Raw genomic sequence first — 16,086 nt, forward strand, 5'->3', positions numbered from 1 at the left:
AAATTTATATCCAGTCAAATTGTCATTTAAATGTTTTGGCATAATAAAAATATTTTCAGGCATATAAAGCCGCAAAAGTTTTGTTACACAAAGACCCGTATTTTGGGGCGCCTGGGTGGCTCAGTTGGTTAAGCGACTGCCTTCGGCTCAGGTCATGATCCTGGAGTCCCTGGATTGAGTCCCTGGATCGAGTCCCGCATCGGGCTCCCTGCTCGGCAGGGAGCCTGCTTCTGCCTCTGACCCTCCCCCCTCTCATGTGCTCTCTCTCTCTCATTCTCTCTGTCTCAAATAAATAAATAAAATCTTAAAAAAAGACCCATATTGAAAACATTATGGGTAAAAGTGCTCAAGTAAGAAAGCAAATTTAAGAGATGCAGCTAGAGGTGTATGAAGATAATCAAATACCTGAATACAATTTGGTGCTGTCTTTCAAAACTTAGCAAAGACAGAAAAGAGAGCAAGAAAGTTTGTTTATAATAACCTAGACTTAAATTCTACACAATATCAAGAGGTGGTGTCTTTAAGCTAAACACTTTAAAGATAAAATAAGTAAAACAATAAATTTAAAGGAAGTAGATAGGAGATGAGAGAAAAATAGCCAGAATTAATGAAATAGAAAACAAAAATACAATACAGAAGATCAATAGAACCAAAAGTTGGTTTTTTGAAAAAACTAGTAAAATAAGACAAGCCCGTGGCAAGAGTGATCAAAGAAAAAAAGTAATTCAAAAACTAGTATTCCTTTGCCATCTTTTAATCACAACTTTAAAACTTTAAGAGTCTGAAGCATAAATGAAATTGAGGGCAAAGTTGTCCATTTTGTTGTTCATAATATCTCCACACTACATAAACACATTTGAAATAGATGGACAGATTTCTAGAAAACTGTAATTTACCAATTGAATTAAGAAGAAATAGAAGTCCTTAAGAGTGCTACAACTATTAAAGACATTAAGGCAATTTAAAAATCATCTCACAAATAAAACATTGAGACCAGTGGGTTTTTTGGTAAGATTTTATTTATTTATTTGACAGAGAGAGAGAGGGAGAGAGAGAGAGAGAGAGAGAGCTCACAAGCAGGGGGAGCGGCAGGCAGAGAGAGAAGCAGGCTCCCAAAGTGGGACTTGATCCCAGGACCCTGAGATCATGACCTGAGCCAAAGGCAGCTGCTTATCCGACTGAGCCACCCGGGCTCCCAAGACCATTGGTTTTGTAGGCAAATTCTACTAAACTTTCACAAAACATACTAAAAATTATTACAAAGTGTAACAGAGAATAGAAAAAGAGGGATATTCCCTAACTCATTTATGAGGCCGTGTAATCTTTTTTTTTTTTTAAATTCTATTAGCTAACATATAGTACATCATTAGTTTCAGATATAGAGTTCAGTAATTCATCAGTTGCATATGATACCCAGTGCTCATTACATCACGTGAGACCATGTAATCTCGATCCCCAAACAAGACAAGGAGAGTATAAGAAAGGAAAATTACAGATTATTTGCTTGGGACCTCAATGTAGAAATCCTAAATAAATATTTGCAAACTAAGTCCCAACAAAGTATACAAAGTAAGATATGTCATGTACAGTTTTCTGAAGTATGCAAATAGATAAGTATATGTACATGTAATTCATAACATTAAGAGCTTCAAGGACAAAAATAACACAATCATTTAAAAAGATACAGAGAGGGGCACCTGAGTGGCTCAGTCAGTTAAGCATCTGCCTTCGGCTCAGGTCATGATTCCAGGGTCCTGGGATCAAGTCCTGCATCGGGCTCCCTGCTCAGTGGGGAGTCTGCTTCTCCCTCTCTCTGCCCCTCTCCCTGCTCATGATCTTCCTCTTTCTCTCAAATGAATAAATAAATCTTAAAAAAAAAATAAAAGATATGGAGAAATTTTCATAGAAATTGAGTATAAATTCATGATAAAAATTCTTAGCAAGTCAAGAATTTGCTTAACCTGATGAAAGATAATTACATTATGGCAAACATTATACTTAATGGTGAACAATAGCAGCATTCAATTTAAAATCAGGAATGAGACAAGGGTGCCCTGTATCATCACTTCTGTTTGACCCCGTATCAACAGTTTTAGCTGGTGTAGTAAGGCAAGAAAAAGAAGGTAGAGGCATAAGAATTGGAAAGGAGGAAATAGAATAGTCATTATTTGCTGATGGCACGATTGCTTCAGAGAAAATCTAGGACTCCTGGGGCAAGTAGAAATAAGGAGAATTTAGCAGTCAGTTAATTCCTGTATGCCAAAATAACCATAAAATGTAACAAAAGACACCATTTATGACATATTTTAAAAGGTCAGATAAAAGTTTTTAAAAACATGTGTAGGACTTCCATGAAGAAAATGTAAAACTATTGAGATTCCCTAAAGAAAGAAGTTCTAAATAAATGAAGCGAAATCCTAGGATATTTCTTAAACTTATCTTCTTAAACTTTAAGATTGTAAATATTTCAATTCTCATATTGGTTTATAGGCTTACTACAATCCCAACAAAAATTTCAATAGGATTTTAATGGAACTTGGTTGCTTATTCTAAAATTTATGTGGAAGAGTCAAGGGCCAAGAAGTCCAGACATTTCTAAAGAACAAGAGTAGGGAGGAAAGATTTGCTTTACTAGATAACAGGATTTAATTTGAAGCTACAGTATAAACATAGTATGGTATTTTTTCAAAAGTAGAAAAATAAACCTTTGGGCAGATGAAAAGCTCAGAAACAGAGCCATACATTTATGGAACTTTATTATATGATAGATGTAGCATGCAAATCAATAGGGAATAGAGGGACTACCCAATAAATGGATTTGTATAAAAATGATCATCTATATAAAACGGATATTGATCCCTACCTCATATCATATGTGAAAAATGAAGTCCAGATAAATTAAGGACTTGAATATTAAAAGTAAAATTTTACAAATTTATTAGAAAATACAGGTAAATATCTTCTTAGCTTTGGAGTAGAGAAGCATTTATTAAAGACACGCAAAAAAGCCTTTAACTGAACATGATGTAATGAGCCCTGGGTATTATTTAAGACTGATGAATCACTGACCTCTACCTCAGAAACCAATAATATATTATAGGTTAATTGACTTTAAATTTAAAAAAAGAAAAAAGCCTTTAACTGTAGAAGATCAATAAATCTGACTATATTAAAATTAAGATCTGAACATCAAAAGACTCTTACAAAAAGAGAAGGTACCAATTGGAAGAAACTTTTTGCAACCTAATTGGCCAACAAAAGATCAATAGGAAGAATTTTTTAAGGTTTCTTCAATAAGGAAACGACAAGCCTACAGAAAATGGGCAAGAAATATAAACAGGAATTTCAGAGGCGACAACACATATGGTCAATAAAATCATTATGAGATGGTCAACTTTATTGATTGGGGAAGGCAAATTAAAACCACAATGAGATACCAATTTAGACTCACTCATTCAGTACGAGGCAAATTAGGGAGTATGACAATGCCAATTATTACAGCAAATGTGAACTGACAGGGTGTCTTATATAAACTCACAAGAGTGTAAATGGCTATGACCACTTTAGGAAGTTTGTCATTATCTAAACATTGAACATTTCCATATGCTGTAACTTAGCAATTCTACTTCTAAGTATACACCCAAGAAAAACTCTATGTATCATAAGTGATGTTAAAAACATCCCCAGCAGCACTGGGAACATTTAGTAAGACAAATACTTGAAACAACCCAAATATTTATTGATAGGAAATGGATAAATAAATGGCATATTATATATCCAAATAAATTGCTATAAACAAAAATATGAATAATCTGAGCAATGCAATTTTTTTAAAAAAAGGAAGTTCCCAAAGATTTTATAGAATTTAACACCCTTTTAATCATGTTAAAAAACAAAAGAAAATGGAAAAATCTTTAGAAATACAAATGTGTGATAGAGCTGTAATTTCAAAAGTAAGTTATAATAATAATTGCAAGATTCAAGGGGCAGTAGAAGAATAGATTGGGGAGAAGCCCAGAGGTGGGTGTGAAGGATTGTTAATGTTCTAATTCTTATATTGGGTGGCTGGTTCACAAGTACTTATATTAATAATAAACACACAAATAAGTACATAGCACATATAAACAAAAGAGGGCCATGCTTAGGCCAATAATCAGTGTATCATGAATCAAAGATAATCCAAATCCATGCAGTTGAGTGGAAAGGCAAGGATAATACCAACTCCTCCACCCCCATGTTTTGGTTTATTATGTTATAATTAATCCCACAACAATCCTAGTTTTGATTTCTATTATAATCTTCTTTTTACAAATGAACCAAATCTTAGCTAGTTAACATCATTTGCTCCAGGCCACCAGGTGAGCATAGAGTGGAATCCAGATTTTGAAGACTCCTCTCTGTGACTCCAGTGCCTAGCCCTGAGTCACTGACGGGATAAGGCTCCCTGTCACTGAAACCAGTTTACTCGCTACGGAATCAACCAAGAGCAGTTGTTCTGCTGAGGATAACAATCTCTAGATATGTGAGGGTAAAAGGTCACCTAACTCTGAAGTATTTTGCCACACCAAGGGTGCCACGGCAAGCTGAGGAATGTGCACATCTGTGTCATAATGGAAAAACTGCGTTAAAATGAAGTCACCTATCATATCATCGAGTAATACGAATTTGCATGCAGAAGAGCTCAAGTAAGAAAGGTCATGCACTGTTGGGTTCATTCCTCTGGTATGCACATTGTCATATGCCCACGCAAGAACGCGAAGATAAGGAATGTTCACAAAACGTTTTTGGTGGCTGTGAATTTGCTCTATCCTAATTTACTCTTCTTTGTGACCTCATTCTTCTTTCTGGTTTCTTATTTCTTTAAGGGACACCAAATGTGAAGCTCATGCCCCCTCTACTGGTCAGTCATATTTTGTTGTAAATACCTTCCTAAGTAGACATCCATCCAAGACTAAATTTGATAGTTATCAAAAGATTTGATAATTTTTCTAGTGCCCTGGGATTTTTTTTTTTTTTTTTGCTTTTGAGGGCAGAGTTGACAGTGAGAAAGAGAGAGTATATTGTGTGCGTGTGTGTGTGTGTGTGTGTGTGAAGGAGACAGAATGTCACCAAAAACCTCTTTGTGAGCAGCTGTCACATAACCTGTAAAGATACTTTGGGGGAAGAATATCAGAGGTGTGGGGGTCAGCTTGAGAGGCAGCCTCTGCGGCCTTTGCTTTATGGCTAAAAGAATCTATTAGCTTTCTTCAACTCATCATCAAATTTATTAGTTCCTCTCTTAGTGGTCTGTCTTGTTGGGTGTATCTCTACCCCATTTCCCCCTGAAGTTGGTGTTCTCCCCTCTTTCCTGTGTTTACATGGCAAATCTATTCGTCAGAGTAAAATGAAGACCTCTGAGGGCAGAAATCACATTTAATTTTCTGTCAGGCTCAGCCTCCAACTCCCAAATAGTGCATACCACGCGGTAAATAACAATTATGCTACTTAGCTACCTGTCTTAAATTGCCACGTAACAACAGAAAATATCCCATCCAGTAGCCCAAGGAAATCCAAATCAAAAGGATGAAAGAAGAGGCTGCCTACACCCCAGGAGACTAAATACAGTGATTTTACTATTGTCCCCATAATCTCTGTTTGATCAGAAACATTTTAGGTATGTTGTTTCCAAGATGCTGAAGTTCAGCAGTCAAGTTCAGAAAACATCTATTAAAAAGACTTCCTTTCTCTCCACCCCTGAACCTCCAAATCCTTAGACACTTAAGAGGGCAAAACACATGGTTCTTTTATTCTTTTCAACTCATGTAGTATCTTATCACAAAATCCTGCCATAAATATAGAAGCGACTCTGAGAGTCAAGAAGCTGGTCATGAGGCAGCAAGGTTCTGTGGGTAGAGAGCCAGGAGTCCCGGGTTCTGGTATCGCCCCACCAAACTGTAGCTAGGTAATCATTGGAGAGTTACTTCAATGTAGTTTGTGCCTCAGTTTCCTCATTTGTAAAGTAGTAATAATCCTAACTGTTCTACATGCTAACTTCACTGAATAGGTAGGTAACGTATGGGAAAGCACTTTGTAAATAAACTTTTTGTGTGTAGGTCCTCTTCTCACTATGCGTTCTCTCCGGAGCAGAGTAGAGGGGGACATGTCCATGCACTCTTTCTACTCCATGATGCATCCATACACTGGGCATTTCTGACTGACCGCACATTCACAAGCTACGAAGGAGCATTCTGCATTGACATAGCGTGGCCAGAAGCCTACATATCCACTTGGCTAACAACTACTGTTTAGGCAGACATTTGCATGATGGAAGTGCTTAGTTAAGAGGAAAGGCAAGTTAATCAAGTCTTTAAATCTCCTTGAACAAGAATGAAGAGACTTTTCCACATCCAATTATTGTTCTCCGAGAGTGCTGAGCATAGTTTTACTTCTTTCGTGCTCACAAATTTAGGGTGGTTTCACAACTGTTGCACTTGGGGGCTGAGCAATGTTTTGCAATGTTAAATAATTCATATCCCTCTTAAATTGTGTGTATGAAGGTCTAACTATGACATTTATGAAACATGATACCAATTCACTAATTCTTTGCATTGGCAACCACAAGGACAATACACTTTGAATGAGGAATTGTCTTATTTTTATGAGCCATTTAACAACATTAACTTTTCAAAAATTAAATTGAAAAAGTTTAAAGTGTTGACATTGTATTATCTGCTATCTATATTAGCTTTCCTTTTAATTTCAATAGATGCTTTGTGAACATTTTAGAAGAGACGTAAGTTGTCTGACAATATATGAAAAAACATTTTTAAGTTTTACATTTACTTTAGTTTGCATTTTTGATGAAAATATAGTAACATTTTATACAGTTTGAATACACCTAGGTCTTTATTGCTGATAAAATAAAAATTATATGAATATCTTCATATCACAGCTTCATGATTTTGTTAAAATAAAAGCAAATACAGCAGTCTATAAATATTGGTTGAGTAGATAAAATGCAAATTTAAAAAATATTAAACTACCTTTAAAAGTAGGAATTCTACTCCAGAGCAGAAAAATCTATTGTATAAGCAGTTTCTCAACTAGAGCTTCTTAAACGGGGATAGAAGATGTGCCATGATTGGGGTGGGGGGAGGGGAAGGTGGGGGTGGGGGAGGTAGACTTCTCAAAGTCTTTGTTAAACACACTGTATCTTCTGGAATACAAGTTTTCTCTTTTAAGCTTTTGTTTACATATGAAAAACAGAGTAGGTATGAGATTTAAACAAATATTTAAGATAAAAAGACTTCAGAGGAGTGTTTATTTCCTAAAGAGTGTGTTGGGTCACTTTCCCAGGGCTGTGCATTTACACACGAGTGCCTCTGTGTGTGTGTGTGTGTGTAGCTGGCCCTCTTCTCTCCCAGGACTTCACTGGAAGAGTTTAAGAACCACCAAGAGGAATAAGAAACATCTGACTTGGACTGGCTTTGTAGGTGTAGGGAGGGATTGATAGAACCCTTTAAAAGTCCTTCATTTGAAGAGGAGTGAAGCATTATCCAGTGTGGCCAGCTTGGTTATTTTTGTATGTGGTACTAAGGAGACTCAACCATTAATTCTCTTCCTGAGCAGGTTGGCTAATTGAACGCCTTCGTTTTGCTGAGATGGCCCAACCTTGGCCAACCTAGTGTGTCACTGCTTGGCCACTGGCCAAAGTGAAGGAGAGAACATGGGAGGCACAGCACAACCATTGTGCTTTGGAAAAACCATGAAACAAAGGTTTTAGGAGGGTAAGCAGTGCTTTCCTCATGCAGATCTGCACCCCGAGTTCACAGTTCCACTGAGGCACTGCGAACTCCCAAGTGAGTGCCATCCTTCTTTCTGTTCCCCCCTGCTCTATTTTCTCAGTTTTGCAACATGAGAGTGGTGATGGTAGGGAGGCGGGTCAGAAAACAAACAATGTTGGGGGTAGGCGGCTTGGTCCTCGTTCTGCCCAGGGCACTAAGTAGTTATGAAATTTGGATCAAGTTCAATCAACTTTGCTAGGCCCCTTGTTCATTTGCAAATGAGTGTTTTGGTCACCAGATAATCTCTAAAGTTCCTTCTCATTCTAATGTTCTGGATTATTTTTGAACACCTACCTGCAAAGTTCTCCTTCATTTTTGTAACCCCCCGACCCAAAGTGTAAACTTAATGAGATTCAAAAAAGGCCTAATCAGATAGCTTTCACGAACTCTGTTAGGATCAATGGGTTTCCAAGCTTCTCAAAATGTAAGGGTTATACCATAGTTTGGGATTTTGAACTGGAAGTATCATATAAATGTAGATTTAAAAAGTATTTCCTAGCTCTGTCCCCTGAAAAGGCCTAGAAAAGAGACCAAACGAGGAGCAGTGAGCACTCCTAACACCCAGACTAAGGTCTCTAAGTATTAGTTTTCTTTAAAAGTAATCAAGGCACAGAGTGGATACTGTGTATGCCACCCAGATCCTCCTTTCAGGAGAATGTCCTCATTCCACCCCCCCACGCTGAGGACACCAGCAGCTGTTGGCTCTCAGCTGAGTCATTATCTGGGCATTGCCCTAAAACACAATTTCTCAATCTCAGTACTACTGATATTTTGGACTGGATAATTATTTGTTGTAAATAACAACCCCTGCAATAGGATAATCATTTGAGGAGCAAACTGTAATCTTGGCAGGTTCTCACTTTGTTTCTAAAGGCTTCTTGCTGTGTTCTTTGGAGAACTCAATTGTCCTGAAGTAGGAGCTCCCTTGCAAAATAGTTAAAGTAAACATTCTTAATGGTTTTGTGTCTGAGATCTCCTTTCACAATTGGTCACTGTTGAAGCTGGGTGAAAGGTACTTCAGGTCCTTTTTTCACTCATCTAAATTTTGTACATACTCTTAAATTTCTGTAAGAAAAAATTAGGTTATATTGGGGCTACATGCAGTGTCAAAAATACTATTGGTGCTTTCATGTAACAATACAGGGTTTGATCTTGTTTTAACTAGTGTCCATACTTGAAGGCTACTTTGAGGCTGTGTTCAGTTTTAAAGCATTGGCTATTGGAGATGATAAACCACCACAAGGATGGTACTGGAGTTGGCTACATAGAATCAAGGAAAAGTTATCTTCTGTGGTTGTGAAGCTGTGGGTTTTCTGGCCTCACTAGTGATGTTAGGTTCCTTAATTTCAGATAATGAAGGAAGCCAGAATTTCCATATTACTTGCTATATTCAGTGTGCATGTAAAAAATATATATGGTCTTTGACTTATGATGATGGCTCAACTTGTAATTTTTCGACTTTACAATGATGCAAAAGTGAGGTGTACTTTCAATTTTGAATTTGTGATCTTTTCCCAGGCCCCCTATGTTGTACAATCCTCTTTCGTGTTGCTGTGTAGCTCCCAATCAGCCACACAATCATGAGGGTAAATAATCGATGTACTGACAACCACTCTGCATCCATACAACCATTCTCTTTGTCAGTTTCGGTATTCAATTACATGAGACAGTCAACATTTTATTATAAAACTGGCTTTGTGTTAGATGACTCTGCTCAACTGTAGGCGGATGTATATGTTCTGAGCACATCTAAGGTAGGCTAGGCTAAGCTAGGACGTTCGGTAGATTAGGTGTATTAAATGCATTTTCCACTCACAATATTTTCCATTTATGATAAACTTATCGGGATGTAATCCCATCGTAAGTCAAGGAAGATCTGTTGATCCAAAAGCTATGGCAACTGAAAACTATTTGTTTTAATCAGTGTTTGGGAAACAAAAGCTGGTATTTGGCTTCAGGATTGGCTTCTTCAACACTGATATTGGCAGATCCAATTCACAATAAAGTCCTACAACACTTGTGTTGTTTTTAAAAATCCCATATGGACTTACTTTGTAAAACCTCTTGGCACATTAGCACGTTTTAGTTTCCTGGAGGTTCCTTTGGATTTGTTTGGCTTTGGTATCATGATTATTTATTATATTTTCCCTTGAAATACAGAAAGAAAGAATACACTTGCTACATTTTGTCATTAATGTATTACACGAGTATTTATTGATCTGTGTCCAAGCCGTTGTTCTTGGCACTTTGGAAAGATGTAAAAATGATTCTGATAAATATTGTGATCTCAAGGTACTTTCAGCCCAATAATGAAGACAAATGATGGGCCAGGCATTGAACAAGGTGCTGATAAATACAGAGGTTAGAGAAGGCTTTGTGGAGAGAATAATCTGCAAACTGTAGTTATAAAGGACAAATTTGAGCTAGCCAGAAAAAGTAGAGTGGGATAGAAGGTGTGGAACAATGAATACACGAAGAAGTGTTGGGATGACTTGATGTAATAAGCACTGGGTGTTATATGCAACTGATGAATCACTAAATTCTACCCTTAAATTAATAAAAAGAAAAGTGTTGGGATAGAAAAAAACTGGTGTCGTTTATTTGCAGATCTAGAAACCTGATCCTTCAGGTGTCAGAGTGGACTGGAATCAGTCTGGAGATAGAGCCACAGGAATCAAATCATGGTGGTCTTACACATAAACCAGACTAGTATCTTGATAATCTTAAGGAAATAAATATCATGCAGACCAGAATGCCCATGACCTAAATATTTCTCTTCCCATCAACAGATCTGTGTGAGAAGCTTATTTATGCTTATTAAGATTGCTTTGTAATCCTGGCATCAGAACTGGAGGTTATGTTACATGATTCTGTGGTTCTAGTCTATGATTGCGTATGCATGCATCACTGCAGAATGGATGGAACTACCATTAGGAATAGATTGACAATTTTTTTTTTTTTTTTGAGAGAGAGAGAGCGAGCTTGAGTGTATGTTGGGGGTTGGTAGGGGGAGAAGGGGAGAGGGAGAGAGAGAATCTTAAGCAGGGTCCATGCCTAGCATGGAGCCTGATGCAGGGCTTGACCTCACAACCCTGAGATCATGACCTCAGCCAAAATCAAGAGTCAGACGTTTAACCAACTGAGCTACCCAGGCACCCCTAGATTGATGAAACTTGAGGGCCCTATCTCTTTAAGTAGTGCTAGATGTTACACACTGGCCATTTTCACTTCTAATAAAACACAAGTAAATCTTTAATTTTATCTAATGTCCAATCCATGTTAAAATTTTTCCAATTGTCTCAAGGTGTCTTTTCTGGTTGTTTTGTTCATATCAGCAATGGAACAAGGTCCCCACATCTGTGATTTCTTTTAAATTCTACTCCAACCCGAGAGTGGGGTCTACCCTGGAGGCAAGCTGTGGCGAGGACCTGGCTATCGGGCATTTGGGGACCACTCTTGCAGGTAATAGTCCCTCCTATGTTCTCTTTATCATCCACATGAAAAAGGCAGCTCCAGATCCCCCAAACTGCCAGTAGCTTTCCAGCCTACCCAATGTGGTGGAGTCTTCTGAGTCTAGGGAAGAGGGGGTTTGAGCGGAGTGATCTGCCCAACAGGATCATGTGCAGGGCTGCCTATGCCAACTCTTTATTTAAGACTCTTGTTCCTTGTCTTGTCGTGTAGGGCCGGGCGTGAAATGGTGAGAATGCCGTGGCGTAGGTTTAGGTGAAGTTCCTCAGCCTTCATCCTACCTACTGATCTCAGGCTCATAAAATCAGCTTTTAGAGCTTGTAGGAAGAAGACAAATTACCACCAAGCTTCTTTGGCCCCTTTTCTTTTGTGGCTTCTTTAGGGTCAAAGGGAAATGGCTGAAATTCATGAACTGAGAGGAAGAAGGAAGGTACAGGTTATGAAATCCAACTTTCCAACCAGCCGGAGGCTGCCTCTGATAATAAGAACTAACACCTTTACAAGCAAGTGATCAAGTGACTCAAAACCACATCTGGGGCCTCGCAATCCTGCGCCCTCTAGGGGGTCATGTGGCCTCTGGGTGAGCCTCTTGAGGGGATGAAGACCTTATGATTCTCACGGTCAGCAGGTGTCCTCCTGTGTCTCAGTGAAATCCCTCTTCCTCTGTTGGGAGGTTTACTCTGGTACTCTACAGTATATCACAATTTGGGGGATGGGAGATATAAATCTATGATAGCTGGAAAATGCACTTTAATTTTCAGTAGAAACAATCTTGTTGCCCCAGTACAATTAGATGAAAAGTGTGCTGGGCTACCAAGCACGAACGGTGTGCATAGGGGACATAATACGCAAGACCACTCTTTCAAGTTTTGAAGAAGTAACCAGTTTGCCTAATCCATAGAAACAAACAAAGTCAAGCAAGATGGGGAGACAGAGGAATATGCTCCAGAAGAAAGAACAAGAAAAATGTCAGAGAAAGAAGTGAAACAGAGATAAGTAATATACCTGATAAAAAATTTCAAGTAATGATCCTAAAGAGATTCACTGGGCTGGAGAAAAGAGAGGAGAACCCAATGAAAGCTTCAATAAAGAAATAGAAAATATTAAAAAGAATCAGAGTTGAAGAACACAGTAACTTAACTAAAAACTAGCAGAGGGAATCAACACTAGACTAGCAGATGCAGAAGAATGTATCAGTGATCTGGAAAAGAGGGTAATGGTAATGGAAAGCACATGGCTGAACAGCAAGGTTTTTAAAAATGAGGAGAGATTAAGAGATCTCTTGGACAACACCAAGCAAGCAAACATTTGCATCATAGGGGTCTGAGAAGAAGAAAGGTGTAGAAACTCATTTGAAGAAATAAGTAACTGAAAACTTCCCTAACCTAGGGAGGGAAATAGACATCCAAGTCCAAGAAGCACAGAGAGTTCCCAACAAGATAAGCCAAGGAGGTCCACACCCATGGCATAGAATAAAAATGTCAAAGATTAAAGATAAAGAGAGTCTTAAAAGCAGCAAGAGAGAAACAAAAAGTTACCTACAAGGGAAAACCTATAAGGCTATCAGCTGACTTTTGGCAGGGGGGGGGGGGCTGGGGAGGCGGGAGAGGCATGATATAGTCAAAATGCTGAAAGGAAAAAACCTACAACCAAGAACACTCTACTTGGTAAGGTTATCAGATTTTTTTTTTAATAAAGATTTTATTTATTTATTTTTGAAGATTTACTTATTTGAGGAGAGCAAACAGGGAAAGGGGGAGAGGGAGAGAGAGTTTCAAGCAGGCTCTGTGCTCAATGGGGCTCAACCTCATGATCCTGAGATCATGACCTAAGCCGAAACCAAGAGTCGGACACTTAACTGACTGAGCCATCCAGGTGCCCCTATTTATTTTTTCTGAGAGAGAGAGAGAGAGAAAGAGAGAGAAAGGAAGAGTGGGGAGGCGGGGGGAGAATCTCAAGCAGGCTCCACACCTGGCATGGAGCCTGATACGGGGTTCGATCTCACAACCCTAAGATCATGACCTGAGCCAAAATCAAGAGTCAACGCTTAACTGACTGAGCCACCAAGACATCTCTATCATTGAAATTTGAGAGATGAGTTTCCCAGACATACAAAATGATAAAGGAGTTTATCACCACTAAACCAGCTGTATAAGAAATTTTAAAGGGACTTCTTTAAGTGGAAAAGAAAAGGTCATCATTAGATATAAGAAAACTATGACTAAAAGGATATAAAATATGACATCATACACATAAAATGTAGAGAAGGGAATAAAAAGGGAAGAAAAGGGAAAAAAGAAAGGATTTTTTTCTATTTATTTAGGTTGTGCTTTAACTTAAATGACCAAATTAATATGGACTGCTATTTACTTAGGATGTTCTATATGAACCTCATGGTAACCACAAACCCAAACCTTATGATACACAAAAAATAAAGAGAAAGGAAGCTAAATAAACACTATACTCATCAAACAGAAAGAAAGAGAACAAGAAAGGAAGAACTACAAAAACAACCAGAAAACAAATTTTTAAAATGACAATAAGTACCTAATTATCAATAATTACTTTAAATGTAAATGGCCTAGATGCTCCAATCAAAAGACAGAGTGGCAGAATGGATTTAAAAAAAAGCCAGACCCATCTATATGCCCCTACCCAAGACTCACCTCAGACCTAAGAGCATACAGACTGACAGTGATGGGATGGAAAAACATTCACCACACAGATGGAAGCAAACAACAACAACAAAAAGAGCTGATGTAGCAATACTTTTACCAGACAAATTAGACTTTAAAACAAAAACTGTAACAGGAGACATAGAAGGACATTACATGATGATAAAGGGATAAATCCAACAACAGGATATAACAATTACAAATATCTACACAGCTAACACTAGAGCACCTAAACACATAAAGCAAACAGAAACAGACATAAAAGGAGAAATTGATGGTAATACAATAATAGCAGGGGCCTTTCACACTCCACTTACATCAGTGGATAGATCATCCAGACAGACAATCAATAACGAAACAATGCCTTTGAATGACACATTGAACCAAATGGACTTAACATATATATAGAACATTCCATCCAAAAACAACAGAATATGTATTCTTTGTGAGTGCAAATGGAACATTCTCCAGAATAGATCACATATTAGACCATAAAACAAGCCTCAATAAATTTAAGATTGAAATCATACCATACATCTTTTCCAACCACAAGAGTATGAAACTAGAAATCAATCACAGGGAAAAAAAAAACTGGGAAAAACACAAACATGTGGAGACTAAACAACCAACCAATGTGTCAATGAAGTAATAAAAAAATATATGGGGACAGATGACAATGAAAACACAAAGGTCCACAATCTCTGGGACACAGAGAAAGCAGTTCTAAGAGTGAAGTATACAGCAATCAGGCCTACCTCAAGAAACAATAAAAAAAAAAAAAATCTAATCTTATACCTAAAGGAACTCGAAAAAGAAGAACAAACAAAGCCCAAGGTGAGTAGAGGAAAGGAAATAAAGATCAGAGCAGAAATAAGTGAAATAAAGATGAAAAAAGTAATGGGGGGGAAATCAATGAAACCAAGAGCTGGTTCTTTGAAAAGACAAAATTGACACCCTTAACCAGACTCAAGAAAAAAAAAGAGAAAGGACCTAAATAAAATAAAAAATGAAAGGGAAGTAACAACCACTAAAAATAATAAATGAATTCAACCTTGAGATGTTCACAGATGGGAGTTTTATGGATCAAGGACAAGGAAGAGCTAGATGCAATGGTGACCCCTCAGCTATTAGCTGCTGCTGGTTGACTGCCCAAGAGAACAGCTGGGCCGATCAAGCCACCATGTTCGCAGCCCATACAAAGATTCCAAAACCCGCTAACTAAATATCAACCCCAATATTCCTGAAAGGATGGGAGGACCTCAGAAGAGCTAAGGAATGGGGATTTAAACACTGTGCTGCCCCTAAAGCCAACCAGAAATATAATGAATCTTTATCCCAGAATAATTTATGGAAGAAATGATTCCCGTGTTCATCAATGCACCCATTACAGGTGAGATGCTGCTGTTTGGTGGTCCCACAAGAATCCACAGGTTCCCTATACTCTGTTAGCAAGGGGAACGTTGAAAAGAACGCTGCTTGGACCACAAGCTTCTGATGGACCTGAAACTACTACTTAGGGGAGAGCTTGTCTGATGAAATTGGTAAGTACAACAAGCTACTTGGTTACAACCAACTTCCCCTAAAGGCCCTAGATAAAATACAACACAAGAACTCACAAATCGTGATACTGCAGAATGTTGGGTTTCAACCTGGAACTAAGGAATATTTCTGAACGGGTGCAGACATGTTCCATTCCTCCAGCCCTGATCTTCACTGAGAAGTAACTAGAGCAGTTATGAAGTTGAATTTGGGGAAGCATTTCTGAAATATCAGAAGGTTTTATTTTTTTATTTTTTAAAGATTTTATTTATTTATTTGAGACAGAGAGAATGAGAGACAGAGAGCATGAGAGGGAGGAGGGTCAGAGGGAGAAGCAGACTCCCTGCTGAGCAGGGAGCCCGACGCGGGACTCGATCCCAGGACTCCAGGATCATGACCTGAGCCGAAGGCAGTCGCTTAACCAACTGAGCCACCCAGGTGCCCTGAAATATCAGAAGGTTTTAAAGCACAGGCCTAAATAAGATTATAGATTGTTGCAAGACCTAGTTATGTTTTTAGCCAAGGTGGCAATAAGATTCTAAAGGCAAAGGCAGAGGGTTATATAGTTAACAAGACTTAGC

This window comes from Leptonychotes weddellii, chromosome 11 (genome assembly GCF_054177405.1).
Source record: "Leptonychotes weddellii isolate Sample4059 chromosome 11, ASM5417740v2, whole genome shotgun sequence".
Lineage (NCBI taxonomy): Eukaryota > Metazoa > Chordata > Mammalia > Carnivora > Phocidae > Leptonychotes > Leptonychotes weddellii.